At 43.0% G+C, this 27,711-nt stretch overlaps 1 protein-coding gene and 1 long non-coding RNA gene across 2 annotated transcripts in view; both read left to right on the top strand.

The window, feature by feature from the left end:
• The window catches only part of WBP1L (WW domain binding protein 1 like), a 79,013-nt gene that overhangs the window by 3,686 nt on the left and 47,616 nt on the right, over window positions 1–27,711 (top strand). The window lies entirely within an intron of this gene.
• On the top strand, window positions 13,969–16,541 carry LOC115654394. The gene is made up of 2 exons (XR_004001191.1): window positions 13,969–14,546; window positions 16,034–16,541. It is a non-coding gene; the product is annotated as an uncharacterized LOC115654394 (long non-coding RNA).

Below are 27,711 nucleotides of genomic sequence, written 5' to 3' on the forward strand. Positions count from 1 at the left end.
CTCACTGATTTCTGCAGCTTTGGCAGGAAACAGTGGGGATCAAAGTACGTTCTGTACTTGCTCAAAATGAGAACCTCTAAGTAACTGCAAGTTGGATAAAGGACTCCATGTACTGTGATAGTTGCACCATAATTGAACTGGCTGCCCACCTGTGCTGGCTGTTGGTTTTTTTGGAGTAATTGGAGCTGCTTTTAACTTGGACTCATAAGTATCTTTCTGAGAATCCACTACTTTTTTTTTTTTAACTGTATTTAAAAATACAACCCAGAAAATTCTTATAAGACTGGATTCTAATGGGGCTAGTTATAGCTAACTATGCCTGTCAGCCATAGCACCTTGTTCTTTGATCCTGTCAGACCTCGCAAGTCAAGCAGGGTCAGGCCAGGTCAGGGCTTGAGTCTCAACATCATCCAGCAGGTGGCATTCTTCCCTGCATTCTTCCATGCATCTGATGAAGTTGGTTCTAGCCCACGAAAGCTTATGCCCAAATAAATTTGTTAGTCTCTATGGTGCCACAAGTACTCTTCGTTCTTTTATTCTTCCCTCTGAGTCTCTTCTGAACCAATGGTTCTGTATAGTGCTGCTGGATACATGTATTATTCTGGCCAAATTCCACCCACAGTTATTTATCTGGCCTGCCTACCTAAAATAATCCTACCAAATTTTATTCTTCTCAAAATTCTTCTCTTTCTAAACATCCATCTCTAATCCCTTATACTGTGTGTAACAATGGTATCTGAAAAAACAAGGAGGAGTCCTTGTGGCATCTTACAGACTAACACATTTATTGGGCATAAGCTTTCGTGGGCTAGAACCCACTTCATCAGATGCATGGAATGGAAAATACAGGAGCAGATATAAATACATGAAAGGGTGGGAGTTGCCTTACCAAGTGTGAGGTCAGTCTAATGAGGCAATTCAATTAACAGCAGGATACCAAAGGAGGAAGAATAACTTTTGAAGTGGTAATGAGAGTGGCCCATTTCAGACAGTTGACAAGAAGGTGTTAGTAATAGTAGGGGGAAGTTAGTATTGGGGAAATTAGGTTTAAATTTTGTAATGACCCAACCACTCCCAGTCTTTATTTAGGCCTAATCTGATGGTATGCAAATTAATTCCAGTTTGCAAATTAATTCCAGTTCTGCGGCTTCACGTTGGAATCTGTTTTTGAAGTTTTGTTGTTGAAGAATTGCCACTTTTAGGTCTGTTACTGAGTGACCAAAGAGACTGAAGTGTTCTCCTACAGAGATCAGATTTGTGTCCATTTATTCTTTTGTGTAGAGACTGTCTGGTTTGACCAATGTACATAGCAAAGGGGCATTTCTGGCACATGATGGCATATATCATTGGTAGATGTGCAGGTGAACGCACCCCGATGGTGCGGCTGATGTGGTTAGGTCCTATGATGATGTCCCTTGAATAGATACGTGGACAGAATTGGCACCGGGGTTTGTTGCAGGGTTTGGTTCCTGGGTTGCCTGTTGTATAGTATTGCTTGGCATTATTAAACCAGGGTCACATTTAATGTGAGTGGTAGCTGTGTTTCAGTTGAGATGTTTCTTGTATATGTAATAGTGTATATTTCAATTTACTCAGGAGCATTCTGGTATCCTTTGTGGTACCAGGCATTACATATAGTAAATATAAGATTATTATCCTTTTCCTGTTTAAATTATAGTAGGCAGAAAACAGAGTAGGATTAAATCAAATTTAGCCGTGGTGTAAGTTTTTAATGGTGGGGTGTATCATGGTTTCATACTAGGTCCAGTGTTGTCTAATTATGTTTGTTAGTGATCTGGAAAGGATGAGTAGTAAGGTAGCAAAAGATGCAAATGAGAGAGAGCTGTTAAGGCTAGTTGGAACCAGACAGGACTGTGGTGCATTTGGAGAGAGATAAACAAGCTGGGTGAATGGGTAACAGGATGGCAAGCAAAGTTCAGTGTTCATAAATGCAGAGTAATCAACTTTGGAGGAATACACTTAACTATTAATACCCCTCAGAGTTCTACATTAACGGTATTGGTGCATGAAAGGGACCTGGGAGTCATCGTAGACAGGTCAGTGAAAACGTGTGCTCAATGTGCAGCTGTAGTCAAGAAAGCAAACAGGATGTTAAGATGAATAAGGAATGGTATGAAGAACGTTATCATGTCTTTATTAATAAATGTTATCTCATCTGGAATGTTGAATAAGTTACTCTCTCTCACAGAATTAGGTGGAGTTCAGAGAATGGTGACAAGGATAATCAGGAATATAGAAAACTGGTGTGAAAAGAGATTGAGAAGACTGGGATTGTTTATTTTAGAGAGGAGACTGTGACTGGGTGTACCTCCCCAGCATTGATCCCACTGGGGTTAACCGCACGGTGTGAGATGAAGAGGCCATGCCCCCTAATGGGCATGCTCAACCTGGAGACAAGATATAAAAGGGAGTGGCCCAGCTCAGTTTGGGCTGGCTGAGGAGAAGAGAGGATGTATGCTGTGGGCTTCTGCCAGGGAGTTGCTGGCTCTACAGACTGTGGAGGCCAAGCCAGTGAGATTGACAGCGGAATCCCTGCTGACCCTGGGGGACGAGAGTGGGCCACACGGCCGACGCTCCTATGAGAACTAACAGAACAGGAAACAATGTTAGGAAGCGACCCAGGGAATGCAACTGTTAAAATAGGAAACTTAGCCAAACCACAGACTACCAGTTTCTTAGGGCCCTGAGCTGGGACCCGGTTGAGAACGGTGGACGCGGATCCCTGTACCCTGCCCCACACCTATTCCGGGGTGTGGGCACTGCTTAAGGACTCTGGCCATTAGGCCACGCTGCCCTGAGAGCAAGGGCAGCTCCAAGGACTCCAGCTGCTAGGCTGGATTGCCCTGCTTTATAGGGCAATATCTTTATAACAGCATAAGTATATTTATAACATCAATGTCTACTCTAGCCACTTAGTCATAACCCCTTGTCACACTCAGCCTGCTATCCTGTGAATGGGGTGTACCTACCCCGCGACAGAGACAAATAAGAAAGTATAAGAAGACAAATATAAACTGCTGAAGATATAAAGAAGGTACATCAAAAATTTCTCCCTGTCTCATAACACAAGACCTTCTGTGAAATTAGAATGTGGAAAATGCAAAACTAATAATACTTTTTTCACATAATACATATTTAGACTGTGAAGATTGTCACAAGAAGATGATGCCAAGACTTAACAAGCTTCAAAAAGGGATTGGACACTTATATGGCTATCAAGAATATTCAGTGCTTATGATTAATACTAACAAATTTTGGAAGGAATATTAAACGTCATGTTTCAGGGCTTAATCCATTCTCTAAGATTATAGACTCATAGACTCTAGGACTGGAATGGACCTCGAGAGGTCATCGAGTCCAGTCCCCTGCCCTCATGGCAGGACCAAATACTGTCTAGACCATCCCTAATAGACATTTATCTAACCTACTCTTAAATATCTCCAGAGATGGAGATTCCACAACTTCCCTAGGCAATCTATTCCAGTGTTTAACTACCCTGACAGTTAGGAACTTTTTCCTAATGTCCAACCTAAATCTCCCTTGCTGCAGTTTAAGCCCATTGCTTCTTGTTCTATTATTGGAGGCTAAGGTGAACAAGTTTTCTCCCTCCTCCTGATGACACCCTTTTAGATACCTGAAAACTGCTATCATGTCCCCTCTCAGTCTTCTCTTTTCCAAACTAAACAAACCCAATTCCTTCAGCCTTCCTTCATAGGTCATGTTCTCAAGACCTTTAATCATTCTTGTTGCTCTTCTCTGGACGCTCTCCAATTTCTCCACATCTTTCTTGAAATGCGGTGCCCAGAACTGGACACAATACTCCAGTTGAGGCCTAACCAGCGCAGAGTAAAGCGGAAGAATGACTTCTCGTGTCTTGTTTACAACACACCTGTTAATGCATCCCAGAATCCCGTTTGCTTTTTTTGCAACAGTATCACACTGTTGACTCATATTAAGCTTGTGGTCTACTATGACCCCTAGATCTCTTTCTGCCATACTCCTTCCTAGACAGTCTCTTCCCATTCTGTATGTGTGAAACTGATTGTTCCTTCCTAGGTGGAGCACTTTGCATTTATCTTTATTGAACTTCATCCTGTTTACCTCAGACCATTTCTCCAATTTGTCCAGATCGTTTTGAATTTGACCCTGTCCTCCAAAGCAGTTGCAATCCCTCCCAGTTTGGTATCGTCCGCAAACTTAATAAGCGTACTTTCTATGCCAACATCTAAATCGTTGATGAAGATATTGAACAGAACCGGTCCCAAAACAGACCCCTGCGGAACCCCACTTGTTATACCTTTCCAGCAGGATTGGGAGCCATTAACAACTACTCTCTGAGTACGGTTATCCAGCCAGTTATGCACCCACCTTATAGTAGCCCCATCTAAATTGTACTTTCCTAGTTTATCTATAAGAATATCATGCGAGACCGTATCAAATGCCTTACTAAAGTCTAGGTATATCACATCCACCGCTTCTCCCTTATCCACAAGGCTCGTTATCCTATCAAAGAATGCTATCAGATTAGTTTGACACGATTTGTTCTTTACAAATCCATGCTGGCTATTCCCTATCACCTTACCACCTTCCAAGTGTTTGCAGATGATTTCTTTGATTACCTCCTCCATTATCTTCCCTGGCACAGAAGTTAAACTAACTGGTCTGTAGTTTCCTGGGTTGTTTTTATTTCCCTTTTTATAGATGGGCACTATATTTGCCCCCTTTCAGTCTTCTGGAATTTCCCTCGTCTCCCATGATTTCCCAAAGATAATAGCTAGAGGCTCAGATACCTCTTCTATTAACTCCTTGAGTATTCTAGGATGCATTTCATCAGGCCCTGGTGACTTGCAGGCATCTAACTTTTCTAAGTGATTTTTTACTTGCTCTTTTCTTATTTTCTCTTCTAAACCTACCCTCTTCCCATAAGCATTCACTATACTAGACATTCCTTCAGACTTCTCAGTGAAGACTGAAACAAAGAAGTCATTAAGCATCTCTGCCATTTCCAAGTCTCCCGTTGTTTCCCCCTCCTCATTGAGCAGTGGGCCTACCCTGTCCTTAGTCTTCCTCTTGCTTCTAATGTATTGATAAAAAGTCTTCTTGTTTCCCTTTATTCCCATAGCTAGTTTGAGTTCATTTTGTGCCTTTGCTTTTCTAATCTTGCCTCTGCATTCCTGTGTTATTTGCCTACATTCATCCTTCGTGATCTGACCTAGTTTCCATTTTTTATATGACGCCTTTTTATTTTGTAGGTCACACAAGATCTCAAGGGTAAGCCAAGGTGGTCTTTTGCCACATTTTCTATCTTTCCTAACCATCGGAATAACTTGCTTTTGGGCCCTTAATAGTGTCCCTTTGAAAAACTGCCAACTTTCCTCAGTTGTTTTTCCCCTCAGTCTTAATTCCCATGGGACCTTACCTATCAGCTCTCTGAGGTTACCAAAATCCGCCTTCCTGAAATCCATTGTCTCTGTTCTGCTGTACTCCCTTCCACCCTTCCTTAGAATTGCAAATTCTATGATTTCATGATCACTTTCACCCAAGCTTCCTTCTACTTTCAAATTCTCAACAAGTTCCTCCCTATTTGTTAAAATCAAGTCTAGAACAGCTTCCCCCTAGTAGCTTTTTCAACTTTCTGAAATAAAAAGTTGTCTGCAATGCAGTCCAGGAACTTATTGGATAGTCTGTGCCCCGCGGTGTTATTTTCCCAACATATATCTGGATAGTTGAAGTCCCACATTACCACCAAATCTTGGGCTTTGGATGATTTTGTTAGTTGTTTGAAAAAAGCCTCATCCACCTCTTCCACCTGATTAGGTGGCCTGTAGTAGACTCCCAGCACGACATCACCTGTGTTTTTTTACCCCTTTTAGCCTAACCCAGAGACTCTCCACACTTCCGTCTCCTATGTCCATCTCCACCTCAGTCCAAGTGTGTACATTTTTAATATGTAAGGCAACACCTCCTCCCTTTTTCCCCTGTCTATCCTTCCTGAGCAAACTATACCCATCCACACCAACATTCCAGTCGTGTGTATTATCCCACCAAGTTTCAGTAATGCCAATAATGTCATAGTTGTATTTATTTATTAGCACTTCCAGTTCTTCCTGCTTATTACCCATACTTCTTGCATTTGTATATAGGCATCTAAGATTAATAGATTAGAAAGCCAGAAAGGACCATTGTGATCATCTAGTCTGATCTCTTGTATGTCATGGGTCATAGGCAGGGCCCTACCAAATTCGTGGTCAATTTTGGTCAATTTCATGGTCTTAGAATTTTAAAAATAGCTGAAATCATGAAATTTACTGTTTAAATCTGAAATTTCCCGGTGTTGTAATTGTAGGGGTCCTGACCCAAAAAGGAGTTATGTGGTGATTGCAAGGTTATTGTACTGGGCTTGTGGCACTGCTATCCTTTCTTCTGCACTGCTGCTGGCGGCGGTGCTACCTTCAGAGCTGAGCAGCTGGAGAGTGGCAGCTGCTGGCCTGGAGCCCAGCTCTGAAGGCAGAGCCGCTGCCAGCAGCAGCACAGAAGTAAGGATGGCCTGGTGTGGTATTGGCACCCTTACTTCTGCACTGCTGCCTGCAGAGCTGGGCCCTCAGTCAGCAGCCACCACTCTCGGGCTGCCCAGTTCTGAAGGCAGCAGCACAGAAGTAAGGGTAGCAATTCCACAATCCCCCCCTAAAATAACCTTGTCACCCCCCTGCAACTCCCTTTTTGGTCAGGACCCCCAGTTTGAGAACTCTGGTCTCCCATGTGAAATCAGTATAGCAGAGGGTAAAAGCACACAAAATACCAGATTTCACGGTGGAAGACCGGATTTCATGGTCCATGATGTGTTTTTCACAGCCATGAATTTGGTAGGACTCTAGTCATAGAACTTCCCTGAATTAATTTCTGTTTGAACTACAACATTTCTCTTAGAAGAAACATCCAATCTCAATTGCCAATGATGGAGAATCCACCACAACTCCGAGTAAGTTGTGCCAGTACTACTGGAACAAAACATTAGCTTTGTTCCAGTTGTCTGGAACCACCCAGTGTTCCAAGAGGTCTGATCTCACAGATCAGGTGGAGACTGTGGGCAGAATATACAAGTGTGCTACTACAGGGTTCTTTTACCTTCTTCAGAAATATCTGGTACCAGTCACTGTCAGAGACAAGATACTGAACTAGATGGATCTTGGATCTGAGCCAATCTGGCAAAACCTGGGATCTTGTAACAGGCAATAACCTTAGACAAAACTCTTTTAGATGGTAACCTCTTTAGGGCAGGGACCATGTCTTACTATGTGTTTGAAAGGCAGCTAGTACTTTTTGGCTACTCATACATGTCTTTGTTCCTGAATGTGAGCCAAGGATCATGACACATGTCTCCATCTATATGATGATTTCTTTTCATTACTGGGTGTCTCATTTGCCAGTCTGCTGACTGCTTTCCAAACAGTTAATGCTTGGGAAGAGGGCTGAATTTATATAGCGTGGTCTTCAAACAACCTCTCTATTGTCATTTTGACTGTTTTTGAAAGTTAAGTCTCTTGTGATCTGAAGTTTAGATAAAATAGCCTTTGCAGATGTTACATCACCAGTGATTGCATTCCATTTGCCAGGAATTAGCATTTCACCTCAAAGTCTGTTTCGAATTGCAATGTCAAAAATACAGTAAGCTCTTAACTTTATTTTCTTAATTTTTCATTTTTTCTCCTCTTCATCAGCCCAAGATCTTGATCCCTTTCCTGTCAGTCTCATCTGGAATTTTTTTGCATCTGCTGTGTGTATGTCTCATTAGAAAAACAAAAAACTTAAGTTAACCTGTCCTTGTATCCCTGTCCTTGCTCTTACTTGCAGTGTGGGATCTAGTGGTTAGGCCATGAGACTAGGAATCAGGAGTTCTGGATTCTACCCCTAGCTCTGCCACTGACTCACTCTGTGTCTTGAGGCAAGTCCTTTGACCTTTGGTGACTGTTTTCTCCATCTGTGAAATGAAGATACTTGCTTGTCTCACAAGGGTGAATGAAAGTCACCAAAGAAGTTCAACACTATTTTCGTTCCCATCATTCTCTGCACTTGAAAACACCGTGGGCAGCTTTCACCTAATGAAATAATTGAAGTGGAGACCCTCCTTAAATATCGGCATGCTGAAACTTGAAAAATGCAATATCAAAAATAAGTTTGAGTGTTTTTAGATTGAGGGAAGTAAGAGGCAAGTTTTGTGTGATGTTGCTTTTTGCTGCTTTATCTCAATTCTCTGTTGCCACATAGCTTTGGGCTGAGAGGAGGCATGTGTGGTAAGTGATTGCTAATCAAGATTTCAAGGCTGTGTTCCCTGAGTTAACAAATCACAGCCCAAGCTCACCTGTGTTCATTGGCCTGTAACAAAGCAGATACACTTACAGGAACAAAATGATAGGGAATGGAGAGACTTCTACATGCATAATACAGTGTAATGCCTTTAAACAAAAATCTTCCTACTGTGGTTTCTAGTCACAAAGATTTTAGAAAATGAGGAACCAAAGCACTAAATGATCTTTGTTTCCCAGGGTTGATGTTTCCATTAGGCAACCCTAGGCAGTCTCCTAGGGCACCAGGATTCAGGGGGCAGCATTTTGTGCGCTCCCCATGGGGCACACAGGAGCTTCCAGTTCCGCTCCCATTGCGCCGACGAAGAAGGACCTTCTGCCGACGTGCCGCGGAAAACAGCGTCAGGCAATTGAGCAGCTCAATGACTGCCGCTGTCACCTGCGGCATTTTGGCGGAGGATCCTTCTTCGGCAGCGCAATGGGAGTGGAACCGGAAGCTCCTGTGTGCCCCGGGGGGAGCGCACAAAATGCCGCCTCCCCAAATTCTGCCTAGGGCACCAGAAACGCTGGCACCGCTCCTGTTGTTTCCCTGTAAAAGTTGGATAGGTTTGTATTTATAAAAAATTGTTTGTATCTTCCCTGTGAAGTGTTTAGAACTGTTGGAAACTGGAAAGTGATAGCAGTAGAAGTGTATTTAGAAAATGAATGTCCTACTTCAGGGTCTTTGAAGACCTGGGAACCTGTTATGTGCAGACTGTGCAGTGTGTCTGAATCAGTGAGACACATGCTAAGGTTTCTATTATGCAAAGTAATTTTGTAACCCTTTTTGAAGCAGAGATACTAAAGTCATTTACTGGCTGTGGGTAGTATTTTCGAAAGCACCTAATTGGTAGGTTTGCAGTGTTGTTGTTGTGTTGGCCCCTGGATATTAGAGAGACAATTGATTTAGGACACAAGTCTCATTTACTTTCAGTGTGGCTTAGGTGCTGGAAAATTCCGTCTTGCTTGCTTGCAGTATATTATACTCTATATACAGGAATTGATGCCGCTTCCTCTGAGTGGAATGCAGAAGTTCTCCAATAGCACATAGTAACATTACACTACAGTTCAGAACTGGAATTGGAGGGACTATTTTATCCGTCTGAAATGGTGTGGGAAATTAGGGAGGCGGAATGTAAATACATAGATTAGAATTTGACAGAAATACTGGATTTAACACCATTACATTTGCAGAAAGTGCTATGGTATCTTTTAATGATTAGATGAATGGTTAGTATCGTGATTATACATCTAGTACAAAAAACAGAACTTCTGTGACAAAGCACCTCTGCATGCCATTTGCAGTCTTGTTTTCAATGCTGACTGGAAAGAAATGTAGTGGAAGAAGTGGTAGAGCAGGATTAAGGATAAATGTCGTCTATCACCAATGAATACTATGCCCTAAAGCAGTGTTTCTCAACCTTTTTGATACCAGGGACTGGCTTGCTGCCTTCCTAAACTGTGTCAGGGAGATCTCGGGGACCTGCACTGGTCTGTGGACAGGTCGTTGAGAAACACTGCCCTAAAGCGTTGAAATCAGTCAGGTTATAATCCTGGCTTTAAAAAAAGAACAGAATTGTCAGAGTACTGTAATCATCCTGGGGAGTTCACTTCAGCAGGGGCTTATAGTCAAATACTGTAGCAGGATTGTAAAGGCTAATGTTTTTGAACAATAATATCTTTGATTAGCTTTGAATACAAAGGAGTTATCAAATATCGTGCAAACCAGAGCTCTTGAGCATCCACGTTTTGTTGCACATTCTGCATTACCGCTAATTTGGCCTCCCTATGCTGCTATATTGGCAGTTTAGATGATGCTTTGCAGACCTCAGGAGCCAGCAGGGCTGGGAAGAGGAGGTGACCCATCTATGGCAGTTAGGCCCCCTGCTTCTCTCTCTGCTTTCCCTTCCCTTTTAAAGCAGTAGAGCAAGGAGCCCATTGTGATTTCAGGGCAGGGAAAGCAGCTGGGGCCTGTATGGTTTTCACAGACAGAGGAAGAAGAGGCCCTAGGCTGCTGTTTTCTTCATAGAGTTAGGAGGCTCAACTTCTCTCTCCCTTCCTGTGAAAACTGTAGTGGGGCCCCATTTTTCTCCCTTCCCTTTCCCCTAACCATCGATCCTTACGAGATCTCTTTTGGAGGGGAAGTGTAGCGCGGAGAAGGAGCGGGGGCTACAGCTGCTGGAAGAGGAGAGCTGAGGACCTTCTGCACCCTTGGTCGGGTGGTGGTAGCACGACAACAGTACCAATGCAGTCTGGCTGAGTCTGGCCTGCATTTACTGGATTTGGGGACAGCCTGGTCAGGGATCTCCCCTCATGTCTTATGAGAAGCCTGGGCAGGGAACTTCTTTGCAAACCCTTGAGTAGGGAACCTCTCCTTAAAATCCTTTCCAGTGCTGATCTGTTCATTTGATCCACAGAGTGAGAATAAGTTAAAAATAAGGTTGATAGTTACTCCAGGTGTTCCACACCTAGGTCATATGTCATGCATTTAAATGTCTTGTACATTAGTAGGGGTTGAGGTGTAAGCTAATGGCCACAAGGATCAGGAAGGAATTTTCTCTCTACTGCCTGTGTGTGCAGCATTGCGTAACTGGGTACGTGCATTATATTTTTCACCTTCCTCTAAAACAGCAGTTATTGGCTACTGCTGGCGGAAGAATACTAGAAATGATCAATTAAGGGTCTGATAAATCCTATATGCCAATTACAGGTCAAATTATGAACGCAGGTCACAGTATGAACCCCAAACCAATACTTGTGCACATAACATGAGGGGAATGAGTGGGAAGGAGAAATGATGTTCAAAACACATTATCCCTCTAAGAATGGTGTAGATACAGTATTGTGGTCTCTGAATACCCTGATCCTTTGGAATCTAGCAAACTGATGTTGGGCAGTGTTCCCTCTAATTTTTCCCATGCATATGCAGAATGAATTTTGTTATCTGCACCAATAAGGAGGTGATGTGGGATACACAACCTCCATATTGGTGCACATAGCGACATTCATGTGGTGGGGGTGGGACCAAGGGGTTTGGAGTTTGGGAGGGGGCTCAGGGCTGGGGCAGTAGGTTGGAGTGCGGGGGTGTGAGGGCTCCAGCTGGGGATTCAGGCTCTGGGGTGGGGCTGGGGATGTGGGGCTCAGGGCTGGGGCAGAGGGTTGGGGTGTGACTCTGTGATGGGACCAGGGGATGAGGGACTCAGGGCTGGGGCAGAGGGTGTGGGGTGGGAGGGCTCCGGCTGGGGGTTCAGGCTCTGGGGTGGGGCTGGGAATGTGGGGTTTGGGATGCAGGCTGCCCTGGGTCTATGGCAAGGAGAGATGACTCCCCCCAGCTCTCTCTCCCTACAGCAGCACCTGGATGGGGGCAGGGGGAAGGACACACCTCTCCCTGCCATGGCAGGCTGGGGGTGGGTTGCCTGTTCCCCAGCCGTGGCAGGCCAGGAGCTGGGCTAGTTTTGGGCCAGGGGGTTTGGAGTGTGGGAGGGGCTCAGAGCTGGGGCAGAGGGTTGGCTGTGACAGGTCTGGGTCCCCTGTGCGCCTGCACGGGGCTTAATAGGCTGCTCTGCAACTTACCGGGACCTTAGATGATGGGTATGTTTATATTAATGGAGTTACATGCCTGCGCTTGGAGGAAAATAAACATTTGGATGGGTTTTTGGTGAGCTATTTCTGCATATCCAGTCTGAGTCACTTGACTGACTTATGCCTCTTTGTTCCATGCGGAACATAGGGTCTTCACCATTGCGTTCTATCTCTGACAGGCTCTTGCTCTACTCTTAGCTTCTTCTGTTATTGTTCTGATGGCTTTCAGTTCTGCTTCTGTTGTGCATTTTCATGTTGTGCTCGGCCTGCTTGTTGCCTGTTGCCCTGGGGATTTCAGTATGTTGTTCAGGTCTTTCCTCCATTTGTGTCCTAGCCCTCTCCATCTTGGTTCTGTAAGTTCCTGTCCTGCATCTCCAGTATAGAGGAATCTAATTTTTTGAAGTCTAAACACTTAAACTGCCATTACAGTTTTTTTAAACAGTTGGGATAGATTCCTAAATGAGTGACACACCATCTTTGTCAAAATTCTTATGAAGAAAACTTCTGCTGTCTCTTGCACAACTTTAAGTGTTTTCCAATAATCTTTGTAAATCATTGTCCTTTCTTTCAGCACTGGGTGCAGGGTAAAACTTAGCTTCTTTAGGCCTTTAATTTTCACCTTTAATTATATAAATAGTTTTTTTTAAACGTTCTCTGGATAGTACAAATATTGCATATGAAGTCCTCTGGCTGATTCTGCATTTGTCAGCATTTTTCATCCCCACCCCAAAACCAGACATCTTGTCAATTCCAAACTAAGAGCCTTTGAGGGCGCAGTATCTTGATGAACATGCAAATTAGAGATTAGTGTAAAGTTTGTGGTAATAGAGAGGGCTGAACAGCCAGGCTTTCTTAAAGGAGGTACATTTTCATGAGGGCGAACTTTAAAATAGCACTTGATCTCTTATAACACTTTAAAAAGATTTCCTTTTGTATATTGTCAGACCTTTTAAAGGAGAAGCACAGGGATGGTATTAAGAATTCTTAAATTCTAATCCTGGTTCTGCCATTGACTTGCTTATGAAGCATTATTGTACAAATCACTTCACCTCTCTGTCTCAGTATCAGCAATTTAGACGGTGAAACTAAGGGCTTGTTTACAATTGCAACTTGTTGCAGGTTAACTTGCGTTATTTCCTGTTAAAGGGTCTTGCTTCCACAGTCAGTTTTGTGTTCTGTTTTGTTTTTGGCTTTGGTTGGGTTTTTTTTTTCGGTTGCTTATCACCAGGTGTTTTAATATGCATTAATCAATCCACTTTAAAAGCAGATTTACTGAGACATGTGGAATGACTTTACCCATCCCAACACTGTTGTGCATCTGCCAGTTCCTCCTGTTGGTATCCCACACTGCTTTGCTGACTTGGGGTTGGCCTGTCTGTTTACATGTGTGCTCTCTCTTGCCTGGGGTCATCCTAGTTGGAGGTCACCTCCCTGTTTAAATGCTGGTGCAGGTTCTGTGTCTTGTAATTCCAGCTCTTGTGGAGATCACAAAGCTGTCATGTTCCTTAATGCTGATCAGTCAAGACTCGTACTGCAGTGTGGCCTCCGGGTGAGGTCAGAGACTTCATTGCCCTGAGGGGAGAGGAGCATGTACAGGCCCATCTGAATTCTAACCACTGAAATGCGCAAATATACAAGCAGCTGTCCAAACAGATGAAAGAGAGGGAGGTACAACTGGGACTTAAGCCAATGCCGCAATAAAGGAAAGGAACTCCGACTGGGTTATAAGAGTGTGAAGTACAATAATAGGACCTCTGGGAGAGCTTGCAACATCTACAGCTCCTATAATGAATAGGAGGGCTTGGCTACACTCGAAACTTCAAAGCGCTCCTGCGGCAGCGCTTTGAAGTATGAGTGTGGTTGCAGCGCCAGCGCAGGGAGAGAGCTCTTCCAGCGCTGCACGTACTCCACCTCCTCATGGGGATTAGCTTGCAGTGCTGGGAGCCGCACTCCGAGCGCTGCAGCACTGTTTACGCTGGCGCTTTACAGCACTGTATCTTGCAGCGCTCAGGGGGGTGTTTTTTTCACACCTGAGTGAGAAAGTTGCAGTGCTGTAAAGCACCAGTGTAGCCGAGGCTGGACTGTCAACTTGCTGGAAATCTCACCGCTGACTCCCTGCATTTTGAGGACACCCTCCACCAATGTCAACCAAGGTGCAAACCAAGAGGGAGGAGACTGAATGAATTCTCTGATATCGTTGACTTGATGAATTAAGGGCTAGTCTACACAAATTGCTACAATGGCTGTAGCACTGCATTGCTGTAGCACTGCTAGTGCAAACACTTGATGCCAATGGGAGAGAACTCTCCCGTCGGCATAATTATTCCACCTCCCTAAACGTCAGTAGCTATATCGGAAGGAGAGCGTCTCCCCCTGACATAGTGCTGTCCACACGGGCGCTTAGGTCAGTGTAACTTGCCTCACTCGGGGGTGGCTTTTCCACACCTCTGAGCGACTTAACTTATGTCAAAATAAGCACTAGTGTGTACAAGCCCTAAGAGAGAAGCGCAGTCCTGGAAACTCAGGAAATGGCCAGTTCACAGCCAAAGGAACCATCTGGATCACAGGAAGATATCTGACCTGGAGAAGAGATCACTTGCAGTAAGTACTGTGTGATCTATTATAATACAGCTGTATTGAGGATGTTGCCATGTTAGTCTACCTTCTTTCTGCTTCATATGTTTTCAACCCCACCATGTTTGTATAGGCATTTTCCATCACCTGGGCTTTTAACTCCTCCACCCGTTGCTCATAGCGCTGTCTGTGCTGAGGCGTGTGTAAATTCTACACTTTTCTATCGATGTGAAACACAGCCATAGCTTGTTTGCTGTGTCCTAACTAGCCCCTGTGTTGCCTGTTGGCCGTCTATTCCCACCCAGTCTTCATTGCGCAATCAACACCCAGTACCCCCCAGCTGCACCGTGTGGGGGGAGGGATAGTTCAGTGGTTTGAGTACTGGCCTGCTAAACTCAGGCTTGCGAGTTCAATCCTTGAGGGGGCACTTAGGGATCTGGGGCAAAATCAGTACTTGGTCCTGCTAGTGAAGGCAGGGGGCTGGACTCAATGACCTTCCAGTTCCATGAGATAGGTAGATCTCTATATGTTTTATATTTTTAACAATGAGGTGGTTTTAAATAAAAGTAGTTCTATTGTAGCAGCAGTTGCAGAAAAGAGAAAGAAAGCACTACGCATTTATCTGGCTCACACTTTCATTAATGCCCTCAGCTTTTAGTCAGTGTGAGGTATTATGGGTTACACCAGAAAAGTCATGCGTGGTACACAAATATTTTGAAAAAGATATTGTAAGGCACTGTAAGCCTTAGGGGGCTAATGCAGAACATTGTTTATTTTGCGGAGCACTTTATGCTGGTCCGCAAGGGTTAAAGAGAACTTAAGCCAAAGAGTGCTCTAATTGTCCAGAGACTGCACAGCAGTGCAGCACTCTTGGCACTGCCCCTTCAGCTTATGGTTCCCTTCCATTCCTGTGCCAGCTTTGGGATACCACCCGGTCAAACAGCTGCATGGCATATTTTTCTCTGTTTGCCTATTGACTTTTTGATCATAATCCTTTGCCTTTTGAGGAGATGGTTCCTCAAATGTATGGACAGGATAAGAGGGGAGGGATAGCTCAGTGGTTTGAGCATTGGCCTGCTAAGCCCAGGGCTGTGAGTTCAATCCTTGAGGGGGCCATTTGGGGATCTAGGGCAAAAATCTGACTCGGGTTGGTCCTGCTTTGAGCGGGGGGTTGGACTAGATGACCTTCTGAGGTCCCTTCCAACCCTGATATTCTATGACAGCCTGCAGGGGTGATCCTATTCTCGACACCCACAGTCTACCTCACATTTATTATCCCTTTGCCCGAGTTGGCAGAACAACCACCTACCACAGGCCCAGGGCTTCTACACAAGCAAAGACAATTGTGAAAAGTCTTACCATCTCCAAGCTCACCCAAGACTGGGAAGAGCTGTGGGAATAGAATTCCAAAATCAAGGAAAAAGCAACATTTAATCACTGCTGGCGTTGAAACTTCAATTTGGACAATAACTGGCTGTTTTTTTCCTACCCTCTTTCCCTGCCCCTCCGAGCAGCTGACAGCTTGTGGCAACTAAGAACAAAGAAAGAGATGAAAAAGACAGAGGAGTGGAAGGAAGAGCATGACAGAGAGAAGGAAAAAGACAGGAAAATGGCATGGTCCTCACAAACACAGCTGCTGGGGATACAAAGGGGCAAAGCTTCCTGGAAAACATGCTAGCTCTCTGGTCAAGGACTGCTTCACAGCCTGTGTGTCCCCAGCTACAATGCTCAGAAACAGGTCCTGCTCCAGGCATTCTGTGCCATGGGACAACAAAGAAAATGGTAGACAGTGGGCGATACCCGCAAGGGAGAGGCCCTCCCACATCAAAGATGCAGACAACAGGATTGAGTTGTCTACATGTGCACATTTGTGACCTTAAAAGCAGAAACTTGTCTGCATGCTACTCTTGACTGTGGTATATTTTTTTTCATTTACTATTTGCATATTGGTATGTATGTTAATATTTTTTACTGATCTAAACATTTACATTGGTATATTGTTTATTAAAAATACTTTCAAAATGTTTTTGTAGTCTGGGCTGGGCATCTAGAACAACTAATGAAAATGCCCACCTCCACTTCACCTTTGCATACACTAGAGTAAGATCCATACATACACTAAGTTAAAACCCCCACAAAGCATAGTAGAAATCCCCTCTTATAGCATGACGGAAGCTTTGCAGCATGGCACGTACATGCTAATATGTGTGTAGTAATCCTGATTTAAGCCTTAAACAAAAGCATACACATTTCTCACAAGTGATCTCTAGCCTCAAAGTAGGAGCACAGTGCATGCCTGACTGTGTGCCCCTGTAGCATGTCATCTTCTCTGGTTGTTCAAAACATTCAGCAAGTCTCCCAACCATAAGAATGTAAGAACATAAGAACGGCCGTACTGGGTCAGACCAAAGGTGCATCCTGCCCAGTATCCTGTCTGACAGTGGCCAATGCCAGGTACCCCAGAGGGAGTGAACCTAACAGGTAATGATCAAGTGATCTCTTTTCTCCATCCATCACCACCCTCTGACAGACAGAGGCTAGGGACACCATTCCTTATCCCATGAATTTATCCAGTTCTCTTTTAAACCCTGTTATAGTCCTAGCCTTCACAACCTCCTCCGGCAAGGAGTTCCATAAATTAACTGTGCGCTGTGTGAAGAACTTCCTTTTATTTTTTTTAAGCCTGCTGCCCATTAATTTCATTTGGTGCCCTCTATTCTTATAGTATGGGAACAAGTAAATAACTTTTCCTTATTCGCTTTTTCCACATCACTCATGATTTTATATACCTTTGTCATATCCCCCCTTAATCTCCTCTTTTCCAAGCTTAAAAGTCCTAGCCTCAGTAATCTCTCCTCATATGGGACTCGTTCCAAACCGCTAATCATTTTAGTTGCCCTTCTCTGAACCTTTTCTAATGCCAGTATGTCTTTTTTGAGATGAGAGGACCACATCTGTATGCAGTATTCAAGATGTGGGCATACCATGGATTTATATAAGGGCAATAAGATATTCTCCGTCTTACGCTCTGTTCCCTTTTTAGTGATTCCTAACATCCTGTTTGCTTTTTTGCTGCCACTGTACACTGCGTGGACTGATTGTGCCCCTGTAGCATGTCATCTTCAGAGAACTATCCACGATGACTCCAAGATCTTTTTCCTGATTAGTTGTAGCTAAATTAGCCCCCATCATATTGTATGTTTAGTTGGGGTTATTTTTCCCAGTGTGCATTACTTTACATTTATCCACTTTTAAATGTCATTTACCATTTTTTTGCCCAATCACTTAGTTTTATAAGATCTTTTTTAAGTTCTTCATCGTCTGCTTTGGTCTTAACTATCTTGAGCAGTTTAGTATCATCTGCAAACTTTGCAACCTCGCTTTTTATCCCTTTCTCCAGATCATTTATGAATAAGTTAAATAGGGTTGGTCCTAGGACTGACCCTTGGGGAGCACCACTACTTACCCCTGTCCATTCTGAAAATTTACTATTTATTCCTATCCTTTGCTCCTTGTCTTTTAACCAGTTCTTAGTCCATGAAAGGATCTTCCCGCTTATCCCATGACAACTTAGTTTACATAAGAGCCTTTGGTGAGGGACCTTGTCAAAGGCTTTCTGGAAATCTAAATACACTATGTCCACTGGATTCCCCCTTGTCCACATGTTTGTTGACCCCTTCAAAGAACTCTAATAGATTAGTAAGACACGATTTCCCAGAAACCATGTTGACTTTTGCCCAACAATTTATGTTCTTCTATGTGTCTGACAATTTTATTCTTTACGAGTGTTTCAACTAATTTGCCTGGTACTGATGTTAGACTTACCTGTCTGTAGTTGCTGGGATCACCTCTAGAGCCTTGTTAAGTACTGGGATTACAGTAGCTATCCTCCAGCCATCTACAAGGCTATCCACCTTCCTCTCACAAAAGTTGTGTAAAACACAGCAAACAGCTATCATAAGAGGGAGATTTCTCATCAGCCTTGACATCAGGCTTCTTCCTCTACCTTTCAGTTTCCCAAATGTACTTTCCCCTGTTATTCTGCGATTACTCATGATGTATCTTTCTCCCATCCAGTTGCCCAACAGAAGGCTTTGTAAGTCAGGGAAGAATGGCTGAGGAATGGCACTGCCATAGTCCACAAAGACTATTGAAGCAAAAGTTTTTTTGTTTTTTTTTTGTTTTTTTTTTCATTACAGGAAATTCTCAGGTTTGTAAAGCTCCTGGCACCATGGACATTTCCAGACCACCTCACAGTAATGTTGGTGAACTGTCCATGCTGATCAACCAGGCCTTGCAGCCCCAGGATGAAATAACTTTGAACTCCACGGCCTGGTGCTGGAGGGTGAAGGTGCAAGCAACGGGCATCTGGATCCCATCAATGGCCCCAATACAATTTGTGAACTCCAATTGTGCAAAACCATTCACCTCCCATGCATTGCCTAGCCTTAGGAATTGGGGGCAAAGCACTTTCTTGATAGCTGCACGCATGTCCATGCCAACAGTCCCAGTGGTTAATCTTACCAAGACCAAACTAGTTAGTTACTGATCGGTAGTAACGGGATTGCTAGCTTCCAGATGGTACTAGCTGTACACTTCTCCACACTGAAGGCAACTCTCACATAGGTGTCCTGCCACTGCAGCCCTGGCCCGAACTCTGCACAGGTTTGTACGGAAGTGGCTTTTGACATCCTGAAATTCTGCCAGCACCTCTGATCATCCAGGTCTATAGCATTATTCTGTCCCACTAGTCAGAGCTAGTTGTCCAAGTCCAAAAGTGGCACTCTCAGTGAAGGCACTTCTGGAAAATATCTAGGAGATGTGTTTCCTGTATGTCAACCATCATCTTTCAGGTGACCTGCTTCTTTCGTCACTGCATGACTGTCGACATGCTTGCTGCAGCTTGTTTATAGTCATCATCCTAAGGATTGCAGTGTGCGCCAATGTTTCTTCCATGCTTCCTTGACAGCACTTTGAAAACGGCACTGGCTTGCAAAACCCAGATGGATGATGGGGTGAAAAGAGAGATCATGGGAATGTACTCTGACGTCTCCCCCTCTCCCCAAACTCCAGAATTCCATTGCCTTCCAGTAGGTATCCTACAATGTGCAAAGTGGGAAATGCCAAAATGCATCACCACAGTAGTGGAGCAGTGCACCATGGGATGTCTGGTGAGAATGCTGAGCACTTGTTTCAAACCATAACTGTTTTGTGGCAGCAATGATACGAGGCAAAAAGATACCTTAATCTCAGGATAATAATGCCTATACACTACTCACACAGTGCTTGTTGCAAATCGCTTAATGAAGATACACAAAAACCCTGATACTTGCTGTGTCGTCTTACAGCGATAGTGAGACGAATAGCTTATATTGTACAGCATGAAGCACATAAAACACATTTTCATTTCCTTCTACTGAGTCCAGTGTGTTAGACTAGATCCTTCAGGTTTAAAATACAATTAATGATTAAGAAACTTGGGGTTTCTTCTGTGATATCTTTGTCCCAAGATGTTCAGAGGCTTTAAATATTGTGGACAAACTTCATTATACATAGCTGTGGAGACTTGATTTAAATTCTTATGTATTTTCTTAGATAGTGTTATCCTTAAGGTAGGGACCGTTCCAAAGCACCTGGCACATAGCAGTGCTACCATAAACAGTAGATGTGTAAAGCACTTTAAAAGTGTTAAGTTACTGAGCCTCTACAAGACACATGTGGCATGTTTCACATATGGTAGAGAAGAATTCAGGGTGAAACGTTTTCCTCTTCACAACTCATGTTTAAATTGATCCTGTAGTGTAGTTGAAGGCAACTGATGGTGAAGTCACAAAATCAGGACTAAACCAGCAGATCAGAAGGGCAGTGAAATGAGGAAGAGATCACTCAAATACGAACAGTCCAGTTGTAAAGGAAATACAGAAGCTGAACTGGCACCATAAACTGCTTTGTCAGTCAGATTTTTTTTTTTATCTTAAAAGTGCCTGGAACATCTAGAGCAAACAGTTATCTGACTGATTTTAGCTTCTTAGGGAGTGAACCAGTTATCACATGCACCCTTCCTGGGAGATGAGGAAAGAGAGAATTCCTGAGATGTGTTAAAGGGATACTGACCATTTTCACATTTAAAAAAACAAAACAAAAACCCAGCCGTGCCCCTCCCCCACCCCACGCCAACCTGGAATTTCAAAACCAAATATACTTTTCCTAGATCACATTTTGACTTTCACTGGGTCTGGACATGAAACTAGGCTGTCTACTTTCAATGTGCTAGCATGCTCAAATGCAGTTGTATTTGAGCTTCCAGTGTGTGCAGGAGAATCCATTTTGTGCGTCATATCTTTGCTCTCCTCAATCCTCCTCAAAACTAGCTACTACTGCTTGGATTTCCATGGTGAACATCTATTTAAAAATACCAACACTTGCATGATTCTCTTGCTAGGGGTGGTAATACCAGCTTCTTTTTCTCTAAGTTAAATGGTAAATTTTCTGAGGGTGGAGATGGTCTTTTTTTTTTAATATGTGCAAAGTTGTGATGCTACATCATGTTTAATAAAAGCATATGAAAACTAAATTTTGGGCCTGAACTACATAGACATTTCTCTGATTTTTTTCAGACACAATTCACCATGTTATAATCTGCACGGAATATAATTGACATTTGATTGACCTTGTGCAAACTTTGACTGTGTAGTTAGCATATTAAATCAGTGGTTTGAGGACTGATCCACAAGTTGTAAACTGTGGGTATTATTTAGTGGGAATATTCAACAAAGTCTCTTGTTTAAGGCAGAACACTTTAATTCTAAAGGTCACTTTAATGAGTTCTTGTGCAGCTGACTTTCACATGTAATTCCTTAGCAAGCCAGGCCAGACTGGAGATTCTATAATAAATGTCATTTTCTCAACAGAAAAACCCACCTGAAATAAATATTCCTAGCACTTCTTAGAAACTTTTCTAGCAGAATAAGTAAAGCAATTTAGACGTGATATTCATTCTGCCAGATAAGGTGGAATGCTGTTGGGAAAAGGGTCCCTTAATGTGCTCTGTCACCCATAAGTATTTTTTTCTGAACTGTCTTAACTTCTGTATGTAGATAACTGGCTCAGTATAACTCTTAAAAGTAGGGTTTCTCACGCACTAATTCAGTGATTCTCAAACTTTTGTATTGATGACCCCTTTCACACAACAAGCCTCTGTGTGACCCACCTTATAAATTCAAAACACTTCTTTTATATTTAACACTATTATAAATGCTGGAGGTGAAGCGGGGTTTGAGATTGGAGGCTGACAGCTCACAACCCCCCATGTGATAACCTCATGAGCATCCGAGGGGCCACGACCTCCAGTTTGAGAACCCCTGCACTAATTGAAATGAGTGTTCATGACTACACTATGGCAGTCATTTCTTTGAGCAAAACCATCCTTAACAGAATTCCAGACAGTTAATTTAGACCCACATTTTGACCTAACTTAAAACAATGCTTTGTTGTGAAATGTTCCACCACCTTGGGGAATCAAACTGGGAAACAAAGAATTCCCATCATATGTAAATCCTATTTTAAGACAGGAGAGTGAGATGATCAGGGTTCTTTCTTCACTGAATCCCCGGCCAGGATGACTGCTGTGAACATCTAGAAAGAGACAAAGGGTGGGAGAAGGATGGGACCCAGGCTGGGAAAGGTGCCTGGCCTGTGAAAGGAGTAGCTCATCTTCAAGAAATTCTGTAACCTGCTTAAAACAACATCTAGGGTGAGAAATTACGACTTGTAGCCAGTTTCTTTAGTGTATAAAGCTTAGTTTGCATGTTTGCCTTTTTTGTTCAGTAATACGCTTTGATCTGTTTGCTATCCCATATAATCACTTACAATATATCCTTTGTAGTTAATAAACTTGTTTTGTTTTCTCTAAACCAGTTTGTGCAATTCGTAGCTCAGGGCAAAAAGCTGTGTATGTCTTCCTCCATAATGAGGGAGGGGGTGATTTTCATGAGCTTACGCTGTACAGTTCTCTGTGCAGTGCAGGACAATACAATTTGGGGTTTGCACCTAAGAGGGGGTATGCACTGTAGTGCTGGGCAATGCCCTAGCTGTTTCTTCCCATGCAGAGCTGATTTCAGTGTCTGTCTCTTTCTGCAGCTGGGCATGTCCCTACCTGTGTGCGCGCTAGGTGAGGCTTGAGGGCCTGGCTCAGCAGGACAGGGTGAGAGAGCCCAGGCTGGTGGAATGGGCGGGATCAGTGGCACCCCAGGACATCAGGTGGCACCCCAGGGTAACCCCTCACAATGTGGACCTGTGTTTTGCTGATGGCGTTTGGGTTCTGGAGACACTACATGAGCCCTTTGCTAAGCAAGTGTGAGTAGCTGAGCAGTGGATGCTGGTTATTAGCAAACAACATTGAATAAATTGTGTTTTTTAAATGTGTGTGCTGTTTCCCTTTGAGCACTGATTATAACTACATCAACATTTTTTGTGTTTATTTTACTCATTGTAAGGACAGTTGTAGTTTATCATTGTATAATTGTACATATGCAGTGCATGCACTTAAACACCTTAATTTATTTACAACTCTTGGATAATGGCAACTTTTTACTGGAAACCAAGAATTTGTGCATAACCAGCATCCACTGTATCTGTGTCTGCACTCAGGGATGTGCATATCTTTGACTCCCTGGATGATGCTGGTATACAGAGAGAGAAGTAAACAAAATGACCATTTTGGCTCTCCCCCCCCCCCAAATGCATAATAATAATGTTTGCTAAATTTAGGGGTGGGTTTGAGGGAATGTATAGGGAAAGAGAAGCTCAAAAATAAAGCTAAGGAAGTATTTAATGACCAAAGTCTCCCGCTTCCTACTTACAAAAGAGAGAGCAGATAATGGAATCCTCAGACCTCCTTGAGTCTGGCAGAGAGACTATGCTAGTCACTCGTTGGTGAGCGTCTAGTCTCAGACAACGGTTGGGTGTCCATGCAGTTCCTTTTCCATCTATCAGCAGCAGTCTGATACCGCTGACCCTGAAGTCTTGTTGACTCGCCTTCGGATCCTGGTGGGTGTATACAGAATTACTTTTGATTGGTTCCTCTTTCTCCTGAGGTCCTAGACGCTCGCTAGTATTGTATATTTGCTCATTGCTGCAAGGGTTTTGCTGATTTAAATATCTGAAGGCTGGAGGTAGAGCATTCTGAGTGGGAATCCCTTTGGTCTGACCCACTCCTTGCCTCCCCCAGTCTATTAGCCAGAGCCATTGTGTTTGTTTTCTTGGCTTTCTAATGCCTATCTTTTTTTTCTCTCTCAAGCTTTTAAGTGAGGAGTGGTTATGGATGGAGTACCATGTATGGTTTAATCATGATAACACTGATCAATAAGCTCTGTGTGTCATTTTTAAAGTGTCCACAAAACACTGCCTAATGGCTACTTTTTATACATGCTGGGCTTTCTTCTGCTCTCCTCTTTCTCTTAACTTGACAGCAATTATTCTTTTAAGAATTGCTCCAGACTTTGGATATGCGTGTGGGATGATTCCTAATTTTTCCAGTGCATGTTTCTTTTAGAACTTTTGATCCCATTTTCTATGACCAAATTCAGTTGCGTGGAATCTGCACTGGGGATTAATATTTATTGTTTTAGGTATGTCATTCTGCTTCTGAGGCTGCTCATGCTTTCTTTGGCAGACTAGATGGTCTTAGCAACAACAGAGATTATATGTTAGACTCTAAGATGCAAAAGAGTTAATCAGAAATGTGTAACTCATACAAGGTCACTTGCAAGAACATTTTATAATGTGATCTGTGCTAAAAGTGTCATCACTGCCTGCCTGAGTCTTCTGATTGTTTGTTGTCTAACTTGTATTACATTTTTCTTTCCTTTCCTCAAACTATTTTTAATGTGAGTGTAGGTATATGGGATTTCACAAGGAGACCTAAAATGCACGACTCATGATACAGTCATGTCCTCTAGTTAGTCTTAATATAGAGGGTTTGGTTCTTTTCTGCTAGAATGTTTTGTATGTGAGAGTGAGATAAGATGGCTTAGAAGAGGACGCAAATATCTCGGCTAGAGCTGCTCAACTATAATAAAAAGCAACAAATTATTATTAATTTGTATTACCGTAGAACCTAGGTACACTAGTCATAGACCAGGACCCCATTGTTTTAGACACCATACAGACATGGAACAAAAATGCTCCTGTAGCAGGTGAACGGCTCTTTTCCTATGTGTGACTGTGACGATGCTGCCTGTGGGAGCCAGCTCTGGTCACTCAGGGTGAACTGCAAACAGAACGGGGCAGACAAACCCCAAAAGCTGGTGGATATTCCATACTTAGATTTAGCAAGCCAGCACAAAACAGCTTCTGTATTACCATACTGATTACTCAAAAGTCCAAATAATGCAGTTCCCTTAAAGTGCCCAGCCTCAGGCTTCCATCCAGACACACATGTCAGATATGATGATTACTGAAAATCTTATCTCATCATATAAAAGAAAAGGTTCTTCCAACCCCAAAGGATCAGCCACACATCCAGATCCAATTATAACTTAGATCTTACCCAAAATACACGCTTATAGTCAATTCTTGTTAACGAAACTAAAATTTATTAAAAAAGAAGAGAATGTTGGTTAAAAGATCAGTATGCCTACAGACTTGAATGCAATTCTTGAGGTTCAGATACATAGCAGAGATGAATTTGTAGCTGCCAAAAGTCCTTTTAGAAATAATCCACAGGTTATAGTCCACTGTCCATATTCAGGGTGACTCCAGTCAGTGACTGGGGATCTAAATTATTTTGGCTTAGGGTTTCCCCTTCTCGAAACCCAACACAAATCTGAAATAAAACAGGATGGTGTCCAAGGATTTTTAAACATTTCCCAGCAGCCTCTTGGCCTGAGAGAGCAAGTTTAATCTTCTGTCTCCCAAACATCATGGCAATTAGCATAGTGTAATTTATCCGTTAAACAGTTAATATACAGTTTATCACAACCTTCAAAGAGCCATGTAGACAATAATACTATTTCACTGAAGTGTCATAAACGTTAATATTCCTTTTTTGATCTTTGAATCAAAGCTATAGCAATAAACAAGACTTGTTTGCTTACATCCCAAGACCTGAGCAAACATCTACCCTTCTATCTCTAACAATGCAGGCTTGCATTTCAAAGCTCTGTTCATTTACATGTCTTCCTAACAAGTCTTTAAAGTTCGGCCATGGGTCTGGTCAGTCTGTGAGCTGATTAACTCTTTCTGGCCCTATGTCACCTTTCAATTAAATATTATATTACACTCATAACATCACAGTGGTCACTGGTGTTAGTGGTTGACAGTCACACAGGTTTTCGAAAGGCATCCCTATTTTGGGAAGGGGTAGAGTGGTGGAAGTAATGGCTAGTCAGGGAAGGAACATCCTTCAACAGAAAGAGGTTAAGGGAACTGTTGCTGATCAGAATGTTTCTTTCCCATTGCTGTCTATGTAGATAATCTAATGAAGCAGTAAATCTGCATATATAGTAGTCATTCAAAGGTATTGAGTAGCATCTACTCCATTGATTAACATTTTTAGTTGTTTGTGGCTATCCCCTGGTGTGCCAGCCTCTCTGGAAGGTATGACATTGCGAAGTTTAAAAAAAAAAAAAGATACTTCCTCTAGACCTTGCTCTGCTGATGCCACTTTGAAACACCGTGAGAATTTCCTCTTGCATCATTAGGGCTGGCACGTATTCGTACTGGCATAGCACCAGGGTCTAAATTTAGTGAATATTCATTGGGTAGTGAGAGCCAACATAGCTCTTGGAGGGTAGATATTAGATGCTGGGCTCTGCACATTTAGGCTATGTCTGCACAGCACACCTTACAATGGCGCAAGCTCTCCCAGCGACAAAATAAAACCACCCCCAGCCAGGGCGGTAGATTCGTCCAGAGGAGCACGACTCCCGCTGACAAAGCACTGTCCACATCTGCGCTTTTTGTCACTAAAACTTTTGTCGCTCGGGGGGGGAGGGGATTTGTATTTTCACACCTCTGATCGACACAGTTTTTTAGGGACAAGAGTGCCAGTGTAGACGTAGCCTTAGGTGTAGCATCCAGGATTTCTCTAATCTGTGGCATAGGTATTGTGATATACTACTTGCCTAATGTATTAGTCAGGGTGTGGGTGGGTGGAGTGGCGCTTGTGCACATTTGAATGGAGCCGAAAAGTCTCTTGCCTTCATTTTAGAACACTTTGAGACAAATGGGATTTTTTTTTTAAATAACTATGATCTGTGTTAGCTGTGACTGAGATACAATGTAGTATATTGCTCATGTAAAACCTCTGGAGACTACTCTTCTCTGTATTCAGTCTTTCCCTGTTTGCTTGATATATTTGCTTAAGAACAAAGATCATGGGTTTAAGAGTTTATCTGCTCCTGCTGCTATTCCTCTTAATAGAGGCATAATCTCCTGTGATTTCAGTGTTTGCTATATGGAATCAGTACAGGTCAAGGAATTAGTAATGAGATACGGAGCTTTTTACCTCCAGGTTATCCATTCAAATCCAGTCTAGGCTGGTAACAACTATAAGGCTTTACAGAGAGGTAACACCTTCCACCAAGATTCAGGACTAAATTCACTTAAAGTAAAGCCATACTGCTTGCTCTAGAGAGAATTTTGACTTCAAGTGGGAAATAAAGGACAAGGTGGGCTGGTGCCAAAATAGGGGTATATGTGTCATAGCCCTGTTGCAGTTCAGGAAGCCCATTTCTGCAAATCCATCCACTATGTCCTGCACACTGCTGAGCTACATAGTCCTGGATAGCCGGACACAATGGCCCTACACACTTGTGCCATAACTATAAAGGGAAGGGTAACAACCCTCCTGTATGCAATTCTATAAAATCCCTCTTGGCCAAAGGCACCAAAATCCTTTTACCTGTAAAATATTAAGAAGCTCAGGTAACCTGGCTAACACCTGATCCAAAGGACCAATACTTTCAAATCTTGGGGGCAGGGGATGGCTTTTGTTTATGCTATTTGTTTTGGTGGTGGTCACTTTTGGGACTAAGAGGGACCTGACATCAATCCATGTTCTCCAAATCTTTCTGCACAAGTCTCTCATGTTTCAAACTTGTAAGTAACAGGCAAGGCGTGTTAGTTTTATCTTTGTTTTCTCAACTTGCAAATGTTCCTTTGCTAGAGGGAGGTTTATCCCTGTTTTGCT

Source organism: Gopherus evgoodei, chromosome 7 (genome assembly GCF_007399415.2).
Source record: "Gopherus evgoodei ecotype Sinaloan lineage chromosome 7, rGopEvg1_v1.p, whole genome shotgun sequence".
In the NCBI taxonomy this organism is placed as follows: Eukaryota; Metazoa; Chordata; order Testudines; family Testudinidae; genus Gopherus; species Gopherus evgoodei.